The sequence below is a fragment of the Macrotis lagotis genome, chromosome 4, assembly GCF_037893015.1.
Source record: "Macrotis lagotis isolate mMagLag1 chromosome 4, bilby.v1.9.chrom.fasta, whole genome shotgun sequence".
Classification (NCBI taxonomy): domain Eukaryota; kingdom Metazoa; phylum Chordata; class Mammalia; order Peramelemorphia; family Peramelidae; genus Macrotis; species Macrotis lagotis.
In genome coordinates, this window is record NC_133661.1 from 84,185,545 (window position 1) to 84,198,772 (window position 13,228).

The 13,228-nt window shown below is 41.1% G+C and overlaps 1 protein-coding gene across 5 annotated transcripts in view; it reads right to left on the reverse strand.

Annotated features, from left to right (window-relative positions):
• PCGF5 (polycomb group ring finger 5) overlaps positions 1–12,728 on the reverse strand; it is a 140,124-nt gene extending 127,396 nt beyond the window's left edge. For 2 of the 5 annotated variants that reach the window (XR_012477855.1, XR_012477853.1), the window contains exon 1: positions 12,495–12,728. The gene's annotated coding sequence lies outside the window, so the exon portion shown is untranslated. Of the gene's footprint in view, positions 1–11,926; positions 12,019–12,494 lie in introns of those variants that run through there. The other 3 variants (XM_074233392.1, XM_074233391.1, XR_012477854.1) reach the window with 2 other exon arrangements.
• Positions 12,729–13,228: the final 500 nt, after the last annotated feature.

Below are 13,228 nucleotides of genomic sequence, written 5' to 3' on the forward strand. Positions count from 1 at the left end.
TCTATTTTTTCTTCCCTAACATAACTTTATAAAAAAAATCACAAAGCAAATCCAAACACAGAATTACAACAAAAGTTAACAAAAACAAAAGAACTCTGAAATCTGAGGCAACACCTAAATGGATTCAGTAAGATACCCCTGCATAGTCTTAGTGGGGGACCTGAGATGGAGCTGGGGTTATTGATGGGAGACAGTGACTTAATCACTTTTCTGTCCTCTCTAGGGCCCCCTTTCCTCTCCCATTGCTTTCATCTTCTTGCATTTAAGGCAAACCTAGCTCCTTCCATATAACATTGTGATCCCGGCCCTCTCTCTCCATTAATGCATGCACTCTCCAGCATGCCTACTTAAAGACTAGAATAGAAAAAGGAATAGGCATATTCCAAGCTCCTTTCTGCCACTTCCATCGATTATTGGCCACCATCATTTAGCAACCTCTCCTCCCTTGGAGGTTACTCCATCTGTTCATGTCAGCCTGAAAGGTACTGCCTCTTTCATATGTGTAGTCTTAGTTTCTGAAGAGGGCAGAAAATGATCACTTTTCTCTCTAGGCAGCAGCCTTTCATCCTGGAGAATAGCTTTACTAATGGGCACCTTCAATTTTCAGGTAATCTCCAGACCATGCTTCACTTCTTTCTCTACTCATATACCATCTCCTCCATGAATTTCAGGGGATGCTTTCACATCCTCCTTAACCACTTCCTTCACTACCAGTTCTCCCTCCTTAGAATAAAAGCTCCTTGAGGGTATGAGCTATTTTTGCTTTATTTTAATTTGTATTCCCATAGCACAGAAGTTTGAGATACTTCTTCAGGCGGTGATAAAAACAGTCCATCAAAGAAGTATACCCATCTTTGGTTCTCAGCAGTTCTCAGAGGCCCAGGAACCAAGGAAAGGTTTTAAGGAATTCTTCCCAATCACCTTATTTAAATGTTTTCTGTGTTTTAAAAATGTATCTGACAACAAGAGAAATCAAAGAACCGTTTGGAGATTATGGAAACATTATATCAAGTGAAGTCTAAATTTTCCCTGAAACTGGAGGATTTAGCCATCAGGCAAGAAGAGCAGAGCAGAAGGCAGAGACCAGAAGACTGTGAAGGCAGTGGACTTGGGAGAACATGCCCTCCTTCTGAAAAGAAGTTCCAAGAAAAACCCGGATCAGAGCCTCCAGCTAGTAAAACTGATCCTTTGAAGAATGAACTCTAGCACTTCTCTAATTCAATCCAGTGCACTGGCTCCATGCACCTCCACTATCCAAAAACAAATCATTCTCTTTGGCTTTCAAAACCCTGCACAGTCACCTCTTCCAGTCTTGTTGGCCTTCTTGGACTCTTTCCTTCTCAACTTAAGGCCTCCATGCTTTTCCTCAAACAAGATACTTCATCTTTGAACTCCAGATAGTTTCCCTGATTTGTCTAATATTTTCTAACTCAGTGTACTTGCATGTCCTCCATGGTTTTCTTCAAATCTCAGCTAAAATCATACCTTGTAAGAAGCCTCTTCTAATTCTTAGTAATGCTAGTGCCATTCTACCATTGATCATTTCCAATTTATCCTGAATATGTATATATATATATATATGTATATATATATATATGCACAGAGATGTATATACACCTATGTGACTATGTAGATACGTGTGTGTGTGTGTGTGTGTGTGTGTGTGTGTATCTTGCTTGTGCAATTATTTTCATGTTGTCTCTACCATTAGATTGTGAGTTCTTTGAGAGCAGGGCCTGTCTTTGATCTTTCTTGGCATCTTCAATGCCTGTTTGGTGACATGCTTTAATACATTCTTATTGACTGGCTGACAAAGAATTTGAAACAAAGTATGAATGGAGAATGAATGGAGAACGGCTAAATAAACTGCTATGTTAATGTAATGGAAATATTGCCATGTTGTAAGAAATAATAAACAGAGAAGTGTGAAAAGATCTTAAACTGATACAGAAATTAGCAACAAAAAGAAAAGATACACAATAACCACAACAAAAAAGAACCACCTTAAAAAGTTGTAAAATTATAAACAAACATAACTAAAAAAGATATGAGAATATCTTTTTAAAAAGATATGAGAAGACCCTTTTGCAGATTTGGGAGATCCACAGATATTGTAGGTTGCATATATTTTAAACCTTTTCAATGTGCTATTATTCTTATTTATTTTTTCTTTTACCTTTTTTTTGTCTTTTAGAAATACCATTAGTTATATGGCATGGCACTCTGAGAGGAGGGGAATTAGAGAGTTAGGAAAAATGTGGAGATGATTAAAAAGAAAAATTCCTACACCCAAAGGGCAACAAAAATGTGCATACCCTTTGATCCAGCAAGACTGCTACTGGGTCTATACCCTGAAGAGATTATGAAAAAGTGCAAAAACATCACTTGTGCAAAAATATTCATAGCGGCCCTGTCTGTAGTGGCAAAGAATTGGAAATTAAATGAATATCCTTCAATTGGGGAATGGCTTAACAAACTGTGGTATATTTATGTCATGGAGCACTATTGTTCTGTTAGAAACCAGGAGGGATGGAAACTCAGGGAAGCCTGGAAGGATTTGAATGAACTGATGCTGAGTGAGATGAGCAGAACCAGCAAAACATTGTACAACCTAATAGCAACATGGGGGTGATGATCAACCTTAATGGACTTCCACTAGTGCAACAACCAGAGACAATATAGGGCTATCTGCAACGGAGAATACCATCTGTATCCAGAGAAAGAATTATGGACATTGAACAAAGACCAAAGACTATTACCTTCAAATAAGAAAAACAAAAAAACATTATCTTATGTAATTTTGCTATCTCATACTTTATTTTTCTTCCTTAAGGATATGATTTCTCTGTCATCATGTTCAACTGAGATCAATGTATAACATGAAAATAATGTAGAGACTAAAAATAGTGTCTTCTGTGGGGGGGAGGAAAGCAAGAATGGGGGAAAAATTGTAAAACTCAAAATAAATAAAATCTTTAAAAAAAAAAAAAACATTGTACACCCTAACAGCAACATGGGGGTGATGACCAACCTTGATGGACTTGCTCATTCAATCAGTACAATAATCAAGGACAATTTTGGTGTATCTGCAATGGAGAATACCATCTGTATCCAGAGCAAGAATTGTGGAGTTTGAACAAAGACCAAAGACTATTACCTTTAATTTAGGAAAAAAAAAACCCATTATCTTATTATGTAATTCTGCTATCTCTTATACTTTATTTTTCTTTCTTAAGGACATGATTTCTCTCTCATCACATTCAACTTAGATCAATGTATACCATGGAAACGATGTAAAGACTAACAGTCTGCATTCTGTGTGTGGGGGGGGGGGGGGAAGATTGGGGGGGGAATTGTAAAACTCAAAATAAATAAAATCTTAAAGAAATAAAAAAAATTCCATCAATAAGAACCATTATCTTAAAAAAAACCCAAAAGTATGCTATCTAATTTTATTTTAATTTTATTTTTGCAAGGCAAATGGGGTTAAGTGGCTTGCCCAGGGCCCCATACCTAGGTAATTATTAAGTGTCTGAGACCGGATTTGAATGCAGATACTCCTGACTCCAGGGCCAGTGCTTTATCCACTGCACACCCTAGCTGCCCTGCTGTCTAATTTTAAATGGGGCCTCTTGTTTCAAAGCAAACATTTTCTTGAATCATTCTCAAACTATATCACACTCCAAACCTCCTCTTCATGTTTCTTTCTTTCTTTCAACTGAGTCCCACTCTCTGAACCAAAGTGGAAGGATAATAGTCATTTGCAATCCAATTCCCCCACTGTTCAGTATGGAAACTAACCTACTATTTTTATCATCTCTTTATAGGCATCCTGATGGTCTCCCTACTTCTAGGGCTCTCTTATTTATCAATTCTGGACTTAATACCAGATCATTTTAGTGAACTGGCTCAGATCTCCCAAGCTCCTCACTTACTAGCAGTCCAAGTCCCCTATGTGACAAGGATTATAGGCACACACTGCCTGGTCCAATCTCTTCTATGCTCAAAGACACCTTTACCATTCTGTTCCCAAGAGTCTGTCTCATACTTGAGTTTTTATTAATATATTATTTTTTCCAAATTTCATGTAAAAACAATTATTAGCATATTTAAAAAATTTTAAATTTGGGGGGCATCTAGGTGGCAAAGTGGTTAGAGCACTGGTCCTGGAGTCAGGAGTACCTGAGTTCAAATCTGACCTCAGACACTTAATTGCCTAGCTGTGTGACCTTGGGCAAGTCACTTTAACCCTATGGCCTTAAATAAATAAAATTTTAAAAAAAGAATTTCCTTAAAAAATTTAAATTTAAATTTAAAATTCTGAGTTCCAAATTTTCTCTCTTTCCCCTCTTCCTTCCCTGAGATGCAAATAAGTTATACAGGTGAAGTCTTTCAAAATATATTTCCATATTAGCTACTTTCGAAAAGTACACAGACAAAAAAATATGCTTCAATCTGTGATCAGACTCCATCTGTTCTTCCTCTGTAGATGAATAGCATTTTTTTTTTTACCAAGAGCCCCTTGGAACTGTCTTGGATTACTACTGTCTTGCTGAGAACAGTTGTCATTCACAGTTAATCATCATAAAATTATTATGTTACTATTACTATGTACCCAGTTCTCCTTCACTTTGCATCAATTCAAATACATCTTTTCAGGTTTTTCTGAAAGCATACTACTTTTTCTTATAGCACAATAGTATTCTATCACAATAATATACCACAACTTGTTCAATTATTCCTCAGTTGATGGGCATCCCTTCAATTTCCAATTCTTGGCTACCAAAAAGATCTGGGCTTTTTTTTAATCTCTTTTAAATCTCTGGATACAGATCTAATAATGAGGCTGCAAGGCTAAAGGAAGCATACAATTTTATAGCTCCTTGTACATCTTTTTCCATTTGGCTAATTCTGCTTTTTTTAAGGTGCTCTTCTCTTCAGTGTATTTTTGCAGCTCTTTTACCATTTGGACTATTCTGTTGTAATGTATAATAACCATATATTAGTATATTATATATGTGTGTGTATATGTGTGTGTGTGTGTGTGTGTGTATAATACCTTATATAACACCTTAAATGTTTTCTTCAGTATTTTTTGTGCCTCCTTTACAAAGCTGTTGACTCTTCATGATTTTCTTGTAACATCCATTTCCCCCTCAATTTTTCCTCTCTTCTTATTTAAGTTTTTAAAGTATTTTAAAAGTGCTTCTAGGAATTTGCATGGGCCTAAGACCGATTCACATTTTTCTTTGAGATTTTTAGATGTAGCAGTATTAACTGTGTGGTCTTTGGATTTCGTTTGGAACGTTTTTGTTCTTTACTCTTTTTTGCAGCCTATTTCTTGACTTTTAACTTTATGGTAAAATTGGGCTCTACTCCTAAGGTAGAGAAGGCAATGTCCCAAGTTTTGGGTTTTTAATGCTGCTATTTTTCAGAGATAATTCAAGGTCAGGGGAAGAGATCTCTAAGTTTTCTGTTCTTCCAAGTGGCATGATCTAAGGATAGATCTAAGGATAGGCCTATATACACAGCCACAAGCCCTCTTTTTATGCCCTGAAATTGTGACTGCAATCCCCTGTGGTCTCAGTGAGCTGAAGATGTGCCTCCTCACCCTGGGATGTGAACCACAACCATATATGGACAGTGCCTAACCCTTTAACTTGTACCCCTGTTCATATCCGCTTACATTTCCTTCTGAAGATTTCCCTTCTCTAATCTTTAATTTCTCTTTATTAACTAGTCTGAGCATGCTGCTTAGAAAAATCTCCTCATAATGAAGAAAGCCTTTACCTTCTCAGGTTATCATCCTTTACATTTTCTCCTTTTCACAGCCAGATTCCCATAAAAAACACATTTCTTGCCTCCAATTTCCTCATTTTCTACTTTCTTCTCAGTGCATTGAAATTTGCCTGTTAACCAACATTCAACTAATACTACTCTTTCCAAGGTTATCAACAACCTTCATCTCTAACTCCAATGTTCTCAATTGCCTTGATTTCCCTGAAGACTTTGACATTATTAAGCAGCCCTTCCTTCTGAATATCCTCTCCTAACAGGATTTTTGTGACTGCTCTCTTCTGGTTTTCCTATATGCCTGATCATTCCTCTTCAAAATACTTTGCTGTTTCTTCTGTTTGGGTATTGTCTCCAAGGCTTTTATCATAGGTCCTCCTCTCTCTCTCTTTTTTTCTCTACACCATCTCTCTTTTGATAATATCATCTCTCATGTTCAATTATTCTCTCTTTGGAAAAAATTCACAAATCAATTGGATATCTTTTGGCAACTCAAACTTAACATGTCCCTAATGGACTTGCTTTCTCTTTCTCCCCAAAACCACCCATCTTCCAAATCTGCCAATTTCCATTCAATGCACAAGCCAAACATTTTAGTCACCCTTGCTCAAAATCTTGGAGTCATTCTCAACTCTTCTAGTTATGATTCTACCTTGACAACATCTTTTACAGACATGATCACCCCCTTATTTTTACTCAGACCATTATGAAACTAGAGTAGGCTATCATTATCTCCCTATTTCCCATCACCCTTCCCCCCAATCTGTCCTCAACCCAAAATATCAAATTGTTAATCCTAAAGCACATCTAACAAAATCTCCTGTTCCAGAAACTTCAGGGAGTCCCTATTTACCTGGTGTCTACAGGACAAAATACCATCTTCTCAGTTTGGCATTTAAATTTTTCATTATCAAATTCCGGACAGGTTTTTCAAAATCATTTCCCATATTTACCACCCCAATCCACAATAACTTCCAGTCAAACTAACTACATTCCTTACAAGCCTTTGTAAAAGTTGTTTTACAGGCCCCAAATGCTCTTTTTTTTCATACTTCTACTTCTTTTAATCACTACCTCCTTTTAATGCTCCATCTCAGGAGCTCCCTCTTTTTCAGAGACTATCTTGATCCTACTCCTTTTTAGTGCTCTCTTCCCCACAATAAATTCTTTTGTGTCTACTTGTATTTATATTAATAATGAATAAAAAGTAGCAATATACATAGCATTTTGAAGTGTATAAAGTATATTGTAAACATTTCATTTAAACCATTTAACAAGCCTGGGAAGTAGGTACTATTTGTTAGTAGATATTATTGCTAGCTTCATTTAACAGTGATGTTACATGACATCCCTGCCCATTGTCATACAGCTAGTATCTGTGGTGGAATTTCAACCGAAGTCTCTCAGAAACCAAACCCAATACTGTATATCTGCTGCACCATACTATCTCACACACTTCCATCCAATTATTTGTGAAAATGTTATATTCTCTCAGTAGAATACTCTTTCAATGCAGGAGATTTTTTGATTTTTGTCTTTATATATCCAACACAGTGCCTGGCACATTAGTTGGGGTTCTGAAACGTTTGTTGAGCTGAATAGTATATTAGTTTACAGAATCATTAGGCTAACATAATTTGTTTTAGTTCTGCCATACTTATTCAATATCTTGACTCCCTCATGTTAAATTCCCTTTTCCACTTTGATCAAGAAAGTCTAAATTTAACTCACTGTTACTCTCTATTTTTTTTCCACCTAAAAAGGAAAAAAAATATTCTTAATCCTCTTTACTTTATTTGCCTCTTTCTACCTAACCAAGTATCATTAGTCAACTAGATAAGCCATTATAATCTGGCATCTCATTTCAACTACTTTATTACCCAATATGAACTCTTAACTGATTTCATAGAATGTTCATTAGATCTGAAAGAGACCATAGAAATCATATATAATCCAAACCCCTTCATCTATAGATGAGAAAAAGTAAGGCTCAGTGAAATGCATGGTTAACTTGTTAGTGACAAGGCCAGGTCTAAAACTCAGGTTTCTTGAATCCTATTTCAAAATTCTTTCAACATAACCATCCAAGTCTTCTATGGTAATTGTACCAATTAAAACAACATATCCATTTTCTAATCCTCAATCATTTTTGTTACGAATAAAAAGGACTAGATCGTTTAAAGTCAGGTTCCCCCTCCCCCAAATTTTCAAATAAATCAGTTGACTCAGAAGATTAATTCACTTTCTCCTTTGATAAAAGCAGCAAAAAGAGAGATGAGCTTTCTTTTACTTTTTCAATTCCCAATCAATTCTCAAGTTAAACAAACTGATCCAAAGAAATAAACATTTTTCCTAAATCTAGAAAGAAACTACTGAGTCTTAATGAAATATATGTTGGAAAGAGATGACTGCTGAATACCCACATCATAACCAACTTTAATTTTTCACTGATTAAACCCTGAAAGTATGGGCAAGAAAATTGTTTGGAAACTGAATAGCCTTTTATAAATGCATATACTAATAGATAAATCTACAGAATTATAACCCCTACTCTATGATAATTATGAGATTTAATATTATTTAAATTTTAATTTGTTTCATAGTTTGTATATGAAATAGTCATACAGCATGGACAGGTATGGAGAGGTTCAGTCTCCATCATCAGATACAATATACATATCAATGAGATAATAGAGCCAAATGCATTTTGAATCACAATCTAAATTTAATGTTTAAAATCTTTGTACAATATATGGGTAAATACATGTATGTGTGTGTGTGTGTGTATGTAAGTATATGGAGAGAGAGAGAGAGAGAGAGAGAGAGAGAGAGAGAGAGAGAGAGAGAGAGAGAGAGAGGTTTTTAAAATCTACCCCCACTCTTATCTTCAAATATCAGCAATGAAATATTTCCAACTGTTACCTTTTTGGCTTGGGATTCATGAATGAGATGATGTCAAGAATTATAGTATGCTGGCCTTGGGGGAGTATAAGGGGAGGACTTAAAGTTTATCTTAGGGTAATAGTCAAAGAAATCAGGGGACAAGGAAATATGCATTTATTAAGCTCCTTCAGTGTACCAGGCACTGTGCTAAGTGCTTTACAAACATTACTTCATTTGAGATAGCAAGAGAAATGGGGCAGCTAGAGCACTGTCCCTGGAGTCAGGAGGACCTGAGCTTAAATCCAACTTCAGACACTAGGTAATTATTATTACCTAGCTGTGTGACCTTGGGCAAGTCACTTAATCCTACTGCCTTGCAAAAAAAAAAAGAGAAAGCAAGAGAATCCTGGGAAGGCTTGTATGAACTGATGCAGAATGCAGTAAGCAGAGACAAAAAACAATTTATAGAATTTTTAGAATAATAGCATCCTAAAGAATGACTAATAAACTCTTATCAATTCAATGATCAACCACAGCTCCAGGAAGCATTCTGCCTAACTCTAGACAGAGGACTGTTAGACCCAAGAATGAAAATGAGACAAATGCATTTTGAATGGACTTGACAAATGGATGAATTTGTTTTATTTGACTTGGTTTAATGACTGTATTTTTCTTTCTGGATGGGGTGGGGTGGGATGGATTGAGAGAGGAGAACAAGGTTAGCAATAGGATCACCAAATAAAGGAGAAAATAAAGATGGTCCTTGAAGCATTTTTGTTTTTGCAGAGAAAACTGAAGGAAATTCAGAAGAAAACACAAGTAGGGCAACTTTTGAAAATAAAATAAATTTATTATTCATTTTTTTAAATTGGGAGGTCTACAACAGATATGCATTTTCACAATTATTTTTCTTCTGCTGCTTTGCACATAGAAATTTTTAAATTAAATACAGAATTATTTTTTTAGGACAAAAATGAAATTAATATGTTAAGAGATTTGCTGGACAAGCTCTGGGGTTTTTAAAAAATCTTTAGTATATGGAAATATTCATCAATTGGTGTCAGTTACATTCAGTAGATCTTGATGGTAGGCAATCAGACTAAATATATACATAAATAGCTCATTTAGTCCAACCTGTTCATTTAATAGGTGAGATAACTGAGATTCAATGACTTGCCTGAGGTCATAAAAGTTAGCAAGTTATACCAGGTCATTTGATTTCAACTCAAGTGCTTTTCACCATACCCCTTTTTTTTTTTTCCTGCCCATCATTTATGATTCTAGTTAAAAGCATTTAAATTGTATTGAACATCATCTCTCTACTGTGAGCTTGTGATGCAGTATCTGGGCATTGTATTTTGGGAAAAAAATTAACCTCATCATAAAAAAACCTACAAAAGACTGAGTAAATCATATGAGAATTGAACTTTTTAGGATCCACTTAAGTTTCTCCAATTTTCTGTATCACTCTTAATCAACAGTTAAAAGCTGTACTTTTGCAGTACAAAATGACAAATCTCTGGATGACTTCCTTATAAATTCAGGGTTTTGATCATTCAGAGTATCTTAAACTCTGATTATTGAACTATACTCATTACAGATGCCATCTGTTCACAGAAGCAGAAAATGGAGTGCTGAAATATAGAGACCTAATAATACCTAAGAACAATGGTTTACAAAGGCAATCAAGTCCTACATTCCTCTCTGCTATGGAATATAGTCTTCAAGAGCAACTTCTATACTAGTTTACTTGTACCATTCCATGATACTTACATACTCTGCTGTAGACAATACTAATCTATTTGTACTGTTCTGGTATACTTGTATACTTTCAGTGTTCCAGAATATTTTGTAGACCTATACCTGACAGTTCCTCTGAAGTGAACGTCTGAATACTATAGTCGACTTGTACTGTTGGTTCTGGTATGTACCTGTATCCGAGGCTAGAATTCTTTTACTGTTCAGGTTTCTTTGCCTATTATACTTGTCTCCTTGTACTGTTGCACTGAAATGGAAGTCAGAGGAACACAGAACAAGACAGACCCATAGAGACACAGAGAAGCGGGCATACAGTAATGGGGATCGATAATAAGGTATTCTGCCACAGGCAAAAAGTACACATTCAATTCTGAGCAGATGATCTGAACGACCAAGGCTCGAACTCCTGAAGTTATCAGCAGAACTCTGCTTCCATTCTTTCCTCGCATTTTTCTTAATGACTTCACCTCTTCCGGGAGAAAGAGGAAAATAGATGTTCCTCCTCTAATCTCGCCCTGTGCATGTAGGCGGGACATCCAAACTAAGTGAATTCTGAAAGTAATGAAGCCGCAGCCTAGCTCGCGACCAGATCAGGTAACAGATTCAGACACTCTAGGGATTCCGATTTAAGATTTGGAGGTGGAGAAGGGCTCCTATGTGTCCGCCTCCCTCAGAGAGAGACACCCCCCGCCCCGCACCCCGGTCGGAGAGGCTTCTCTTCTTTTCTTTCACTGTCAATAAAAGCACCCATGGTGTACGGGCGCGCGCATGTGTGTGTGAGTGAATGAGTGTGTGTGTGTGTGTGTGTGTGTGTGTGTGTGTGTGTGTGTGTGAGCGCGCACCTCGCCCGGTGAATCATCCGCGCTCCTTCCAGGCAGCCGATGATTCATTCACGCGTCTTTCAGAGCGCGGCCACACGTTCCGTACGTACTCTACGGGTGCACACGCAGATCGCTGGATATTGAAATTGAGCTTTTAAGGTCCACACACCTGGAGTGAGACGCGTGGAGAAGGGGCACAAGGTGCGGGGAGGGCGGCAGGCGGGTTTCGGCGACTGCACAGGCGCTTGGTACAGCACACACACACACAGTGCCATCCATCCATCTCTGCACACACACACACACACACACACACACACACACACACACACACACACACGCGCACGCATCATCACCCTCTTCCTCTTCCTCCTGCTCCTGCCCTCCCCTCCCGCACCTGGGGACGCGCCAGGGAGAGGCGCCGGAGGGCACACAGGTGGGTCCCCAGGTCCTCAGCCCCGAGCGATTCGCCCGCTCCCTCCCGCGTGCCCCTCCCCCACAACTTGCGAAAGGAGGAAAAAAAATGCCTTCGCAACGCGCCTCCCGCCCTCCCGCCCTCCCTCCCCCGCCGCCTCCCTCCCTCCCTCTCTCCGGTGACATCTTATATAATAATCCGAGCTAATCAAAACGGAAGCGAGCCGCGCTGCCATGGCACATTAGCCAGAGATAATTACCCTGGGAACAGATGCTCTGGCCGCGGGCCCGCGGCTCCGCCACTAGCCGCCGGGGCGCGTTGCGAGAACAATCCCGAGCGGGGGAAGCGGCCCAAAGCGGAGCCGGTCCCCGGCGCTGCGGCCCCGTCAGGAAGCCGCGGGCGTCACCGACTGCGTCAGCCGCCCCGGACACCTCGCCCGGGCGCCCTCCGGCCGCCGCCGCCGCGGGCTCCGGGAGGAGAAAGTTAGTGGCCGCCGGCGGCCCGCCCGCCCGCGCTCCGCGGCCCCTCGCCGGCCGGCCCCGGCCCCGCGGCCCGGGCCGCCCCCCGGCTTCTTGGGCAACTTGTGACACACCGCGGAGGGGACGGGGCGGGCGGCCGTCCCCCCCCCCCGCCCCGGCCGGCGCGGCCCGGCCTGGCCCTGCCCAGCCCTGCCCGATGGCCTCGCGGCCGCGGGGACCCCCCCCCCGTCCGCTCCCCCACACGGAGGGGGGAAAAAAAAACTACGCCAGAAACTTCCCGGGCCGCCCTGGGCAGCGCGGGGGGCCCCCACCCCTCGCGGCCGCCCCCCACCCTCGCAGCCGCCTTACCTCGCTCTCCAAAGGCCATGATCTCTGTGGGCTGTGGGTGTCTGCGTGTGGAGATGGGTGTGCGCGCGCGCGCGTGGGGAGGCGGTAGGTAACTGAACAGCGGCTCGGAGGAGTTTCGCGGGAGGAGGAAGAGGAGGAGTGGGGGTGTGCGCGGCAGGGGAAGGAGGGAGAACTCGGAACGGCAGCAGCGCGCAAGCGGAGCCCGAGGCGCCCGGGGCGGCCAGGGAGCGCGGAGGGGGCGGAGGAGTTTCCGTGGGTTTGTTTACGCACCGCTGCCCGCCCGGCTCGGGGCACAGCCCGTACTCCCTGATTGGCCACAAACTGGGGCACTGCCTCTTGCTGCCCGCGTGGCCTGAGAGCAAGCGCGCAGCTCCCCGGGCTCCTGCTGGGCGCCGCCGGCTTTGCGCGGCCTCGGGGAGGCGTGAGGCTGGGGGGGCGCGCTGGAGGCCGTGGAGCGGGGCGGGGGGCGGCCGGCCCCTCCGCGCATCCAGGACTTCGTCCGAGATGACCTTTCAGGGCCCTTCCAGTTCGGACGTTCTACGCGTCTGGGATTCTCCCACCTGTAATGGCCCGACCTTGGCCAAGGTGGGCCTGAGGCTTTCTCAAGGCCACGCACCTTGGTCAGCTTAGGAGGCAACGCACGCGAAAACACCTTGAGGACCCTGCCCCTCGCTGGGCCCTTTCCTACTCTAAAATAGTTGTTGGGGCCAAAGCTTTCATTTGATGTGAAACTT